The following is a 14,561-nucleotide window of genomic DNA, read 5'->3' as shown; positions in this document are numbered from 1 at the left end:
GTTTGTCTATGATTTTGTGATAAGTCCAGAAAATTAAAAAAAATAATAAGTTAGGCTACGTTCACATTAGTGTTCGGGGGGCCTGCGGAGGGCTGTGTACTTCCTCTGTTAAGCTCCGCCTACTTCTGCATGTGTCCTGCTTACCTATCTTTAACATTGGGTACATGTATGCGGATGCATTGTTTTGACGTGACCGCTGACTGCACGGGAACACAAGTTGCGTTTTGTGCGGACGTCGGTCACGTCAAAACGACGCATCCTCATACATCTGCATGTCCAGCGTACCCAATGTTAAAGATAAGTACGCAGGACGCATGCAGAAGTAGGCAGAAGTAGGTGGAGCTTAATGGAGGAAGTACGCAGCCCTCTGCAAAGCCCCTGAACACTAATGTGAACCCGGCCTTAGAAACCCTGGCGGCCATGCATGACACGTGTCATAGCTGTTGGCCACCCGACCTCCTCCGTATGCATAAATCTTGGAGAGAAAGAGTGAAATGATCCCACTTGTAGCTGAGGCCCATGAGCTTATTCTTACAACTCTCCCTATTTCTAATGGTCCACAGGTTTGCAGGGAGCTTATGTATAAGTTTTTATATAAACATGTATATATTTTTTTATTTTTTCCTTTTTATGCCATCCTAAGGCAGGAGGTAAATCCTTGGAACGGTATGACGCTTATGGGGCTTTAGTTTGCTTCATCCTCTTCTTGCCATACTCATTAATTGTCAAGCGTAACTCTGCAATGTTTATGTCTTCTGGCTTCTTGGGCAGGATCCTGGTAACAGTAATGTATGGATTAAGCAGTAGTTAGCTTGTAAATGGCCCTTGTGGGACAGGTCTGCTCCTGGCTTCTGCTTGACATGACAGGTTTACTGACTTGCTGCAGGACACTTTATTTGCATTGATGCCCACACTGGTGGCCTTTTGAGTTCAGCTCTGGAGAAAGGAGAAGACCTTGTTTATTTACATGTTGGACAATGTTTCCACAAACAAGCATTCAGCGCTAAGTGGATGCATGGACATCATTTATTACTAGTCCAGGGGCTCTATTTACCTACACCCTTTGTCTGCCACAATGAACATTTACATTACAAAGTGTGCGGGTTTTCTTTCTCAAGCTGCTTCAATTAAGACAATAATATGTTTGCTGGGAGACCTATTGTTTATTAAAAGCACTCAAGAGAGTCAAATGACTCCAGTCTCTGCCTTGTCATATGGTCCCTGGCTTGTGTTCACTGGCTTTATTTGTGTAATGCACAGTTTTATAGCTGATTTTCTACAGTGGTCATATAATCCTTTATAGTGGCAAGGTTACCTTTCTCCAGCAGCACTTCATGGCATAGTGGAGTGTGTATAGAGTGTATGTGCATGTGTGTAATAGATATATACTGTATATATATATATATATATATATATATATCACACATACACTATTAGATTATGAGCCGCAAAGTAAGCTGTGATGATTATGTCTAGAAAGTGCTGGGGAGTTAATGGTGATATATAATCAAGCAATTTAAATAATAATGATCACAATGGATAAATGTACAGCTTCTATACAAAATGAATGTGAACATTCAGCCCTCACATTCAATGGGAAAAAAATAAACTATATATACAGTATATATATAAGTATAGTTTGTAAATAAACAAACGTGTGCGTGTTCATATATGAAATGTATAATATATATACTTTCCATTGGATGTGGGGGGCGAACTTTCACATTTAATTTTGTACAGACGCTGTAAATGTATCCTTTATTAATTATTATTATTATTATTATTTCTTGCTTATATAGCACAATTAAATTTCACAACCCTTTGCAGACATAACCATCACAGTCCCCTTTGTGGCTCACAATATAAATTCCCTGTCAATATGTTTTTTTTTGTTTTTGTTTTTTTGCATAAATGGAGCCCAATCTACTGTTTATACTGTGTAAAGTGTGAAGGGGATATGCTTTTTTTTCACTGGGAGGTAGAGATAGATAGATGGATAGATAGATAGATAGATAGATAGATAGATAGATAGATAGATAGATATGGGATAGATAGATAGATAGAAAGATAGATAGATAGATATGGGATAGATAGATAGATATATATATAGATATGGGATAGATAGATAGATAGATAGATAGATAGATAGATAGATAGATAGATAGATAGATAGAAAGGATACGAAAAGAATGAAGGCAGCACTCCAATTATATTTACCATTGGAGTGCTGCCTTCATTCTTTTTGATCCTATTATGAGGTTTGGTACATGCCTGGAAGGATTTTTTGCACCCCACAGTTTCTTTTTGGATCTTGTTTTTTTTTTTATTTTTTTTTTAGATAGATAGATAGAAAAAAGAGGCAGCAGAAAGGCTTGAGAAAGGCTCATTGCAGCCGAAACGTCTCTACGCCACCAGGGCTATTAAAGTCTGTTTTGTATTTTTGGAAATACTGGAGTGCTGCCTCTTTTTTCTGAATTTATATCCTTATGCATGGAGGGGACTCTTTGCTGAGAGGCCTTGCACCCATAGTACTTTTATATGTGTGCTCTTCCAATTTTTTTGCTCTAGATCGATAGATGATAAATAGATAGATAGATAGATAGATACATGGGAAAAAAAATCAGGCAGCACTCCAGTTCAAGGAAAAAGTCCCCATTTTTCCTGTAACTGGAGTGCTGCCTGATTTTTTTCCATTTATATTTTGCTTTGAACAACCACATTACTCAGGACTATTGCACCCAAAATCTGCTCAAGTTTGTGCTGCTATCTGTTTTTTCCTATTTAGATCAATTGATAGATAATAGATAGATCTATAGATGGATAGATAAATTAATAGATAGATGATAAATAAATGAACCTAGTTCCAGACACACATGCTTGCACATAAGGTTTTTTGTGCTTTCAGCTCCCTTGCTCTATGTGAGATGCCAGTTTCTGGCATGTGATAGGCAATGTAGTGTGAGGTTAGGCTATTGCTCCCTTCCTCTGAGGCTGGAGCCTAGTATTTGGGTGCTGGCTGTTCTGCAGACGGGGTGTAGTAGAAGACTGCATGCACCAGCTCCACTTGGTAAAACATTTGGAGTGGCGTTGCATGTGGCGTGAGTGTGCATGTTAACTAGTGGGGAGCAGGGCCCGGGCATTGTGTATGGGGGGCAGCAGCAGATTGCCGGGCCAGGCCAGTGCTGAGAAGACAGCTGAATGTAACACCATCTGGAAGAAAAGCTCCCTCCACGACTTTCTCACACCGTCAGACAAAACTAGTCCCCCTTGTCCTGGCTCTTGTCTCTGCGGCCATACAATACCAAGTCATTATACTTTTGCTGAGAGAAAATATGAGAACACAATATGTGTAACCAGTGAATGAGCAAGTTCCATTGTGCCTGCTTAAGTCGATTGAAATCTACGTCTAGAGCCATGAATGGGTGCATTGTCTTCCTCACCGGGGCTGTACTAAATGTCAGCCCAGTGTAAAGAAAATCTCCAAGCCTGCAAATAACGTCCCAGATCTCAATTATAATATTTTCCCACACTAGAACTAATATCATTGCCGGGCCTACAATGCAGCGCGCGATACAATGGAGGGGGAGCAGCACCGGGCATGAGTGTGACGCTCCTCACCACAACATGGGAAGAGCCTCATTCTGCTCTGTGTTACTCTGTTTATCCTATTATATCAGCTATTACGTCATCCCGTATCACTTCTGATGTTCATTACTCAGAAATAATAAACTATTTATATATATATACAGTAAATATATATATATATATATACACATGTAGCCATATATGTGTATATGCTTTTATATGTGTATTTATTTTGCATTTATTAAAGTGCTAAATTCATACAGGAATACACTCATATAGAGAGAGATAAATCTTTATTTATATTTCTTTATCTTGTGCTTCTGACTACAAAATATTTTGTATGTAAGAAGCACAGATTACATTTCAAATCCATTGTGTATGGAATAAGAACAGTTTTTTTTACACATGTTTATGCTGTAGAAAGCTTACTTGCCATTAGTAGAAGGCAGATTTCACATGACAGACACCAAAGCATGTAATTATTTTATGTCCCAAAGTGACCCTACCCTGCGTAAGCTTAGATGCCCACTACCTCAGGTCTGTTAACCAGTTCAAGCAAATCAGTCGCCATAGGCAAACTTAAGATGGGACAACATGCCAATGTGAAAGAAAAAAAATATGTTTAGTGATTTTTTAAAAAAATAACTTATTTTGGGAAAATTACGTTAATTCAAATGCATTTGAAAAAATGGATCACCCAATGCACTGTGTGTTAGTAGACAGATAGATGGGTAGCTCAGGAAATGTAGGCAGAACGCCAATAGATTTATTCTCCCATGTGCGAGGTAGCAAAATACATATAATGTACGGAATCATTGATAGATATATAAATAATAAAAGAGAGTGAGAGAAAGAAAGAAAGAAAGAAAGAAAGAAAGAAAGAAAGAAAGAAAGAAAGGAGCAAGCCAATATGAATGAAAGAATGAAGGAGAAAAAAAAAGGAAAAAGGAAAAAAGGATAATAAAGATGTAAGTAGAGCAGCAATAGATACAATAATGTGAGAGAGATAGATAGATAGATAGATGGATAGATAGATAGAAAAAAGTCTATTTTGAGAAAAAAGAAGGAAGGAGTAGGTATTTAGTGATTGTACAATATGTTCCTTAGTTCTTTGAAAGAGATCTATCTATCTATCGCTCTCTCTCTCATATCTATCTATCTATCTATCGCTCTCTCTCATATCTATCTATCTATCTATGTCTGTCTGTCTATCTATTTATCTTTTTCTCTATCACCTTTTATCCTCCTGCTTCTGTACATTACAGTGATTGTGATGGATCAGTTGTCTGCCGCTCTGATAATTCAGTGGATGAGATTTTACATAAAAGGCTGGTGCTCTGCTTATAGAGGAGCTGGGGGATAGAATAATTCAGGGTAAATGAGAAGAACTAGTCCAGGTCCCCCCTGTAGCCTCAGATGCTGATGTGCAGCCAGTAATCTCTCCATAGGAGGCTGGTGATGCCACCAAATGGTCCAGCTCCCTGCTCCTGTGAGTCGCTGGCTTTGGAGGTCGCTGCTGATTGGTGTTTCCTAGGAGACGCAGCTGTTCTTTCATAGCTCAGTGTTCTGATGCTCTGTGTGTAACTCCTTCCAGTAGGTGCTGCTGATCTGTGGAACACAGCGACCCTCTGCCACCCCCGACATCATGTTATCCCCCAGAACCATGACAGCAAGCAAGACACAGAAGATTTCACCTATGTGCAAACTGGAGCATCTAAATGATGAATCACTGTGCACTGTAATGTGTATTTTTAGGCTCTAGATGATACATAACTAATATTAGTATACAGAAAAATAGGGCAAAATTACAGCCACATCATTCATAACCGAGAGAACATAGCACAAATCTATTAACACGGCAAGACTCATATCTAACCAAGTTTTATCTATACACTGCATATGTTCAAAGTGATATCCATTGGTGCCAGAGCAGAGGTCTAGGCGGCGGTCCGGTTCAGTCCAGACGCGTACAGCATATGCTCAGATAAGGTCTTTTCAGTGATGCGTTGTCTCAGATCGCTTCACCAATGTTCTGCTGTCCTCCAAGATCACCAGATCTAACACCCTAAATATTTTTTCTATAGGGCTACATCAAAGACCTCCAGCCACAGGATCTAAATGTCCTGAGACAACTCATCAATGAAACAATGGGGTCCACATCAGAGGTTATGCCGGCACACATCTAGGCAGAACTGGGCTACCGCCTAGACTTCCAGATCACCAATGGAGATCACTTTGTACATTTGTAGTGTGTTGATAAATCTTGGATTGTGCGTCTGTTCATGTTAGTAAATTTGTGTTTTCTATGTTATGAATGCAGAGGCTATAATTTTGCACCATCCTTTTTTAATCAGCCTGTACAGAGAACTGGCACACACTTGTACGTCTGAGGCTGGCAATGTCCATGAGATTTTTGTTGCCTGACCCTATTTATTTTGGTGGTTTCCACCGGTAATCTTTAGAGATGAGCCTATGTCCTTTCCAACTACAGTGTAAACCTGTCTCATGCAATTGTTTCCGCAGAGATAAGCAGAGTCAGAGGTTTCTGGCAACTACTAGATTTACTTAGTAAAATATGTGTCTCAAATGCACTTTTTTGAAGAAGGGGGCTGTCAGGATCGTCTACTGTTAGGCCTCATTCAGACATCCATGATTTTTATCGCATGTAAAAACCCAGACTTCTGTTTGCCCTTTTTTTGGATCAGAACGGCACCGGTATTTAATCAGTGAGCCAGATCTTACCGTGAATGTTTCTTGATTCTTTTTGCATGAAAAAAATTGTAAAGCTTCTCCTATTCATCACAATGTTAATTATGGTCAGCACACGGATTGTGCACTGCTTCCATCTGTGTGCTGTTCGTGATTTTCACATAGATTTGTATGGGTAATTTTGGTCTGTGACTCAGCTCAAAATAGGACACATCTACGTGATTTTGGACACAAAAACTGCAAAAAAAAAAACACGGACATGTGAGTAACACCATACACTTTAATGATTATGTGTTCTATGTGTGAAAATCACGGATAGAGCATGTACACGATTCATGGACGACTGAATGAGGCCTTCAAAGAAGATGGTCAGTATGTGATATGTATAATTTGGATAGCTCATCGTCCTTTAGCCGCTGGTTGTCTGCTTTCAAGTCAGGCAACATTTTAAGTTCTTCTTCCATTTCAGATATTTGTGTGCAAGAACTAGAAAGAATAGAAAACTCTTCCCAGGGGTAAAAACAAATCAAAATATTATTAAGATGCTTAAAACAATAATACAACTTTCTCCTATATCATCCATTTGCTGTGGCTGTTTGGGTTTTCTCGCTACATCTCTGCTCTCTTTCATGATCAACTGTGGTTCTATAGCGATCATAAACGTGTGACTGCAGCATGGCCAGATTGGTGGGCCCCATATTTAGGCCTCGTCTGTGTTGCACGTACGTGCGGTATCCATGTTTTTCATAGATAGAGCACAAACCCATTCATCTATGGTGCTGTTCACATGTCCATGTTCTTCTAGAACCATGTGTTGATGCAAAACACACGGATATATGTCTGTTTCTTCCAGCACCAAGGATGAAAAGGGCCACTACAATTTTATGGTTCCGTCAAAAACACGTACAGCGCACGGGTGGCATCAGTGTGCTGTCCATGTTTAACATTGCAAAGTATAGAGAAGCTTTGTCATTTATTTATTTCTTTATACATCTGTGAAAAACACTGATAACCACACTGATGGCAAAAACGGACGCACGGATACCACACTGATGCAAAATACTGATGACCACACTGATGGTAGTAACAGGCACATGGATGACCACACTGATGGCAAAAACGGGCACACAGATGACACACTGATGACCACACTGATGGCAAAAACGGACATACGGATACCACACTGATGGTAAAAACGGACACACGGATGACACACTGATGCAAAATACTGATGACCACACTGATGGTAGTAACAGGCACATGGATGACCACACTGATGGCAAAAACGGGCACACAAATGACACATTGATGACCACACTGATGGTAAAAATGGACACACTGATGACACACTGCTGCAAAAAGCTGGTGACATGAGTTCCATTTTTACATGTTCCTAACAAAAAGCAGATCACTGAATGAGGCCCAAAACACACTATCACATATGAATGGATATCGTGGACAGTCACACAGCGGCTGCAAAAATTTTTGAAGGTAAGTAGATTAAAAGTGTTATCTTTTTAGGATTATTGAGAAGCCAACGTGCTGCGAGACATGCAACGCGGGACTCAAACATATTATTCGAGCATGCCGAAGTCACTCGGTTAGCACCCGAGTACGTTCACTCATCACTATTTAGGATCTTATGTTATTTAACATCCCCTACCCAAAAAAAAACCCCATTCGCATGTTATTATTTATAAGGATGGCATGGGGGCATATAACGTTGTGCAGATCGAGTCTTTTTGTCCAGTTTGAGAAGCAGAAACTAAGAGGAAATTCAAAATTTTTAGAGGGGTTTTAAGATTTTTAAACAGGATTTGGAAAGTTTGCACTTAGTGGCCGCTTAGTTTCTGCTCTAAAAACTCCTTGAAAAACTCAGAGTGCACATAGCCTAAATGTAGTAATAAAGAAGAGGTATGATTTTTTTTTCTGGACAACAATAAATAAAAAAAAGCTTATAGAATTTTTAATTTTGCAAAAATTGAGAATACACAATGACAACGAGCTGAAGAGCTTTAACTGAGGATTGGTTCAATCATTTCTTTCTAAATGAAGTGATTGGTGAATATATGTGCCTTGTGGTGAAATCTTGCTCTTAAGTACTTACTTAAAGCCAGCTAATAACATCATGCATGGACATTTAAACTTGTTGTAAGTTCCAGAGAGGATTAGAGAGAAGTCAAGCTGTGCGCAGATAATGATAGCATCTGAGATCCTCAAGAGGCAGCTAAATCTGGCTATCTTCATCCTGGAGTGTGGGACTCCATTAACAAGATGAGGACATTTAGAAAGTAGACAAAAAATGAAAACTAAAATAGGTGGAGAATGGGGAAAATATATTATTGTTTTTACCAGAAGCAATAGAACATCAACTATCTAGCAAGGCAAGATTTTTGCAGAATACCAGAGTTCTGTAAACTAAGTGACTACAGTAGCATAGCAAGGATTTATGTATACTCTACCATTAGCTCAGAATCAATGACCTGCACTATATTTTTGCCTTATAATAAATTATCATTACCACCCCTTAATCACTAACAATGATGGGATGAATACAAATAGTTTGAGATGACTGATTGATTCATAAGAAAATCAAATTTTTCATGAGCTTCACAAAAAAATTGCATTTGCCAAAATCTAAATTTTTCGTGACAGTATTTGCACAAATCCAAAAAATAATGACCTGCTTGACACCATTTTGCTTGACTTTGTTGAGAACTAAGAGGTAGATAAAAAATCATATTTACTTTTCTAAGGGCAGGTGCAGAGAGCCAAAGATTTTCTCATCCGAGAAAATCGGGTCTATTATACAAATTGCACTCTGATCAGAGTTTGCTCAGAGTGTGATCATAGTGTTATCTGATTCTCTTGGATGAGAAGATGGAGAAAAAAGTTCTCCATCTTCTCCATTGTATCTGTGTGCATAAATCGTTCTACTCTCACATGTCATCCGAGTGTAGTCCGATTTTTTCCAAGCACTCATTGACTTGAATAGCAAAGCATGATCAGACTGTTGGATCAAACGTACAGTATGCATACAGCAATTTTTCTCCTCGAACAGACTCTGTCCATGGAACAAAAATTGGATATGTGCTCGGCCCCATAGATTAACATTGCTCCAAGTATAATCCGATGTTTTATCAGATCAGACCTGGACAGCAAATGCGCTCGTCTCCATTTTCTTAGGCTCATCCTTCACCTGTTCTGGCATCACAGCATCCTGTATGGACATTTGGTCTTTGCTTCAGGGCCCTAGAGTTTGAATCTTTTGTCTTCCTCCATCTTCAAGCCTTTTCACTGCTGACTAGGCCCCACACGGTTATGTTGGGTATGAAGCAACGCACTTCATGTGACTGTCTAGGACAGTTGAGCATGTAGAACGCAGTGTGTATAATATTTTAATATTTTTTAACCCCTTGCACATTTTTTAGGTTTTCTGGTCTGGAGAGATCCCAGAACATAATAAACATATTTTGGAAGCACTTTCGATTGGTCGGTCTAAATTCAATTCAACGATTCGGACTGTTCAAACCTAAGTCATTTTTTATTGGCTCTTTTATACATATAATAAAATACTTGCCTATCCTGGGTTGAAATCTGAGCAAGGACCAGTGTGCCCTAATGGTTTTACGCTGAGTACTCCAGTTTCCTCTGACACTCCAAAAATATATTGATAGTCATTCTCATGCAGTGTCGCAGATAGTGAAATTACATTGTGAGCCCCATTGGTTCCAGGGACTGATGTATGGGATAAATATCCCTATATCGTGCTGTGAAATATGTTTGTGCCTTGCAACCAACAGAAAATGAAAAAAAGAGAAAAAGAAAAGATGCACAGTAAGTTTTTATGGTTTAAATGGTCATTCTGGTCATAGAAAAATAACTATAATCACACATCATTATCTACTTTTAAAAGGGAATTTGTCGTCAGAAAATGACCTATTATTTTTTGTGTTTTTATATGTCTTTTATATGACAATTTTTTTAACATATCACAATATGTATTAAAATCAAAATGAACAGTCTTGCAGTTTTCTCAGTGGCTACTGGAGCTCTAGACTCATGCATTCTGTCTTTTCAGGAAGAGTTTTCAGCAGACTCTTTCCCATCAGAGGCAAGATTACAATGACAGATAACATCTATCTATATATGCAGCTGATTTACACAGAATCCACCATTCACACAAGGTGACCCTTAAGGTGTGTGCACACGCTGCGGAATCTGCTGCGGATTGATCAGCGCGGATTTTCAAAATCCGGTTTATCTGCGGATTATCCTGCGGTTTTGCCCTGCGGTTTATCACCTCTACAATGGAGGAGATGGTAAACCGCTGCGGAATCCGCAGAAAGAATTGACATTCAATTCTTTCTGCGGTTTAGAAACCGCAGAAAATCTGCGCGGAAAATTCCACAGCATCTGCACTGCGGTTTCCATTTCCAATAGGGAATAATGGTACTGTACACCGCAGCAGAAACTGGTGCGGATCTGCAGGGCCAAATCCGCTGCGGAACCGCAGCAGAATCCGCAGCGTGTGAACACACCCTTACCTTCCAAATGACCTTTACACATGCTCATTAGATGTATTAATGCAAAACATAGGTCAGTCTATTGCTGCTAATGTACATGTGAATTTCCTTAAACAACAGGAAGTAGGAGTCTAAAAAAGGCCCAGCGGTCAGTGTGAAAATTGCTTAGTTTCTTATATTGATTTTTTAATAAAGATTGTGACTTAAAAAAGAATAACATTATTAAAGAACAGATTTAGCATAAAAAGCCCGAATTAATCAATAGGTCACTTACTGATGATACAATTCGCCTTTAAATCATGTTTGTAGCTCGGTGTCAGAGGCAGATGCCATCCTCAATGTCTATGTGTATTCACCACCACACACATACACATGGGCAATAGTGCTGGTAGTAATACTGTGGGAAACCATGCATAATCTGATAATGTCACTTTACCAATACTAAAAGCAATTGTGCTGTTATCTAGATCATATGTCACCTTGTGCACCGCAGACATATAAATAGCATCGATAGCACACGTGCCCGCACTGTTACAAATGGTATCTTGTCACAATTACATTTACCAGGAAAGCTGTGATTATCTGTGGTCTCAATATTGGATGATGGCGATCCGATCTGTCCATCTGCATTATTTATGCATAGGACATAGTTAAATGATATACTAGATTCATAGTCTCACGGCAGACACTGATGAGCATCTCGGACAGTAGATAAGCAACTCTGGATCATAGGATAATATTGGCAGTTTCAGTTTATTACAAAAACGGCAATATTCTACGGTTTACCGATTATGCACGTAATAATAAACTATTGCTTCATCATACTTTTATATTGATTTACAAGGTAGAAAGGTAATTACAGTTATTCAGAACATGTATATGTGTAATGATGTATTTATTAAAAGAAATGCCCATAATGGCCCATGCACAAAACACTAAATTCGGCTGAACCTGCCGAAATTGCCTCGATCGGCAAATGGTCTACTGTGTATGAGGGCCTCCCAATAAATGCTTTGCCTCCCCCCAAATTATATCTGGGCAGAGAAGAATCTGTCCTGCAGAATTTCCAAATGCCAATCCTTTTTTCTCTAGAAGATAAGCTGCTATTATAGGAATCTGGTGGAGGTTCTCTCATTGAAAACACAGAATCGGTCAGCCATGCTCTTCTACGTATGGTGAAGTCAGAGGAGATAGCTGACAGCTCAGTGACTATTCCTCCAAAAGCTATCTGATGTGCATGGGGGCTTTTAGCTCTCCTAAATCTATACTTATTCTGTCACTGGGTTTTCTGTTTTCATTCCATGTTAACCAATTCATTTGGTCCAGGAACTAGCTCAGCTACAGGAGCCATTTCTAACAACTATGGAGTTATCTAATAGTCTCAGAATCACCGACACGTCTCTCCACAACTTCTGTTCTACATAGCCTGGGAAAGGTATTTTGGAAAGTGGTCCTACAAATTAACTTATCACCACTTAGTGGTCAGCTTAGATATAACAAGGTCACTGATACATTAAAGCATGATATTAGTACTTTATGTTTGAAGCAGAGTCTCACACAACCTTGGGTTGCCAACCGTCGAGAAATTCCTGGACAGTCCGTAACAGTAGGGCACTTTTTTTACTTGTCCGTGGAAAAAAAATGATTTTAGTGATTTTTTGGATGCTGGAGGGATTTGTGCAAATTTTTATGACTTTATTTATCACTCTTTTACTGATCACAATGAATGGAGCTAATGTCTTCATATAGGAGTAATGGTCTGTTGACATGGATCACTTAAAATTTTAAGGATGTATTATGGTCTTCTAATGTGTTCGTAAAAAAAAGTTGGCTGTCCTTGATTTTTTGAGAACCTGCAAAAAAAAAAAATAAAAAACAAAGTTGGCTACGCTGACATAACCATCAATATGTGGATCAATCACTTTTTACTGCATTAAAAAATGATTCCAGGATTTACAATACAGAACTAAATAAATAGTGTGTAACCTAAGAATGGTTCATAACAATAACTGTACCAAAATGATAGCTTGTCAGACCAAGAAGATTGACCAAACCAAGTACAGGTCCTTGGTGCACTCTTGCAGCTTCCCATCTATTGTTTTCCATATTTCTTGACTCTCATCCGACTCCTATATAGCCAATGCCGTCTATCAAGGAAAAGGGGACAGAGATAGATACAAAAGAAGGAGATGAGAAGGCACACTGAACTGTTTGTCAACACCTATTTTGCACTGATTGCCTGTACTGTACTAGGTTTGAACATTCATTTTATGCTAATTGACTGCATTTAAAGGGAACCTGTCATCAGGATTTTGCTAAGTAAACTACAGACACTGTCAGGTTGGTGCCAGTACACTGATTAAAATAATACCTGGGGTGATGAAATATGTCTTCTGGTTGTCATTCAGTCTTTATTTGCAGTTTTCAATTAATGAGTTTCTCGTGCTCTGGGGCAGCCTGTGAGGGTGGCTTTATGTGGTGCTCTGCTTACATATTCATCTTTATGAATACCAAAAAGAGCAAATGAAGGAGCAAGATGAAAATTATATTAAAAATACAAAATGTATTATATATATTTAAAAAAAACACAACATGTAACATCACAATAATAAGAGTACCAAGGAATAGGGACAAAAAAGGTACAAAGAAGCCTGCAGGTACAGCCCCCAATGCTAGAATATAAATTTATATAGGATATGCACTATAATATACAAAGCATATATATTCACATGTATAGCTAGATATATTTATAGGAGGGCACAAAAATCATCAAATAGCAATCAATTTGTGTGGCCACTATAAGAGAATGTGCAAAAATTATCCAACTGAGCTCCACCATAACTGGATAACTGCATCCAAATTGTCCCTCACTAATATGCCATCAGACGCCTATAAAGTATAGAGGTAAATTACCTGCTGTCATGATGTAAGGAGGGGTGCGGCCTGTCTTGAAACAACTCGACGCACGTTTCACCGCCGCTATGCAGTTTCATCAGGAGGTAGTATAGCACGCATCTCTGTGGCTTTATATAGCTAAGATATTAGGTGAATATCCATCATGTGTGTCAGCGCGTGGCCGCCATGATGCGGCTTCATGAAGGGGACAGCGCTCAGTGTGCGCGTCATCCGGTCACATGCCCCGATCACATGAACGGTCAGGTAACCAGGACGATGCCACACAACTACAGAGCACTTTCCCATCACAGCGCCACAGCGCATGCGCGTCGTGCACAACCATGTATGGATGTAAATAGAGCGTAGATATCATTAAAAACAATAAACATTTGCATATTTGCATAGTAAGTAAGTGTCGACACCCATTTTGCACTGATTGCCTGTACTAGGTTTGAAAATTCATTTTATGCTAATTGACTGCATTTAAAGGGAACCTGTCATCAGGATTTTGCTAAGTAAACTACAGACACTGTCAGGTTGGTGTCAGTACACTGATTAAAATGATACCTGGGGTGATGAAATATGTCTTCTGGTTGTCATTCAGTCTTTATTTGCAGTTTTCAATTAATGAGTTTCTCTTGCTCTGGGGCGGCCTGTGGTGGTGGCTTTACATGGTGCTCTGCTTGCATATTCATCCTTATGGGCTTATGACAGGTAACTGATCCCTCAGTGACTTGCCCCCTATTTTAAATACTGGGCAGTGACCTGTCAGTTAAGCCCATAAGAATGAACATGAGAACAGAGCACCAAAAAAAGACCACAGGCCGCCCCAAAGCACCAGAATCT

General features: G+C 39.1%; 2 long non-coding RNA genes across 2 annotated transcripts in view; one reads left to right on the top strand and one right to left on the bottom strand.

Annotated features, from left to right (window-relative positions):
• The window catches only part of LOC141098007 (uncharacterized), a 345,239-nt gene that overhangs the window by 17,415 nt on the left and 313,263 nt on the right, over positions 1–14,561 (top strand). The window lies entirely within an intron of this gene.
• Positions 12,494–14,561, bottom strand: part of LOC141097965 (uncharacterized) — a 73,202-nt gene continuing 71,134 nt past the window's right edge. Inside the window, exons 2-4 of the long non-coding RNA XR_012234105.1 lie at positions 13,192–13,319; positions 12,836–12,967; positions 12,494–12,673 (exon numbers count right to left, since the gene is read on the bottom strand). This is a non-coding gene — a long non-coding RNA (uncharacterized lncRNA). The remainder of the gene's footprint in view (positions 12,674–12,835; positions 12,968–13,191; positions 13,320–14,561) is intronic.

This window comes from Dendrobates tinctorius, unplaced genomic scaffold (genome assembly GCF_039654945.1).
Source record: "Dendrobates tinctorius isolate UK_male_01 unplaced genomic scaffold, ASM3965494v1 ptg000003l, whole genome shotgun sequence".
Taxonomy (NCBI): domain Eukaryota; kingdom Metazoa; phylum Chordata; class Amphibia; order Anura; family Dendrobatidae; genus Dendrobates; species Dendrobates tinctorius.
The sequence above is the reverse complement of the archived record's forward strand: the minus strand, read 5'-3'. Positions and strand labels throughout refer to the sequence as shown.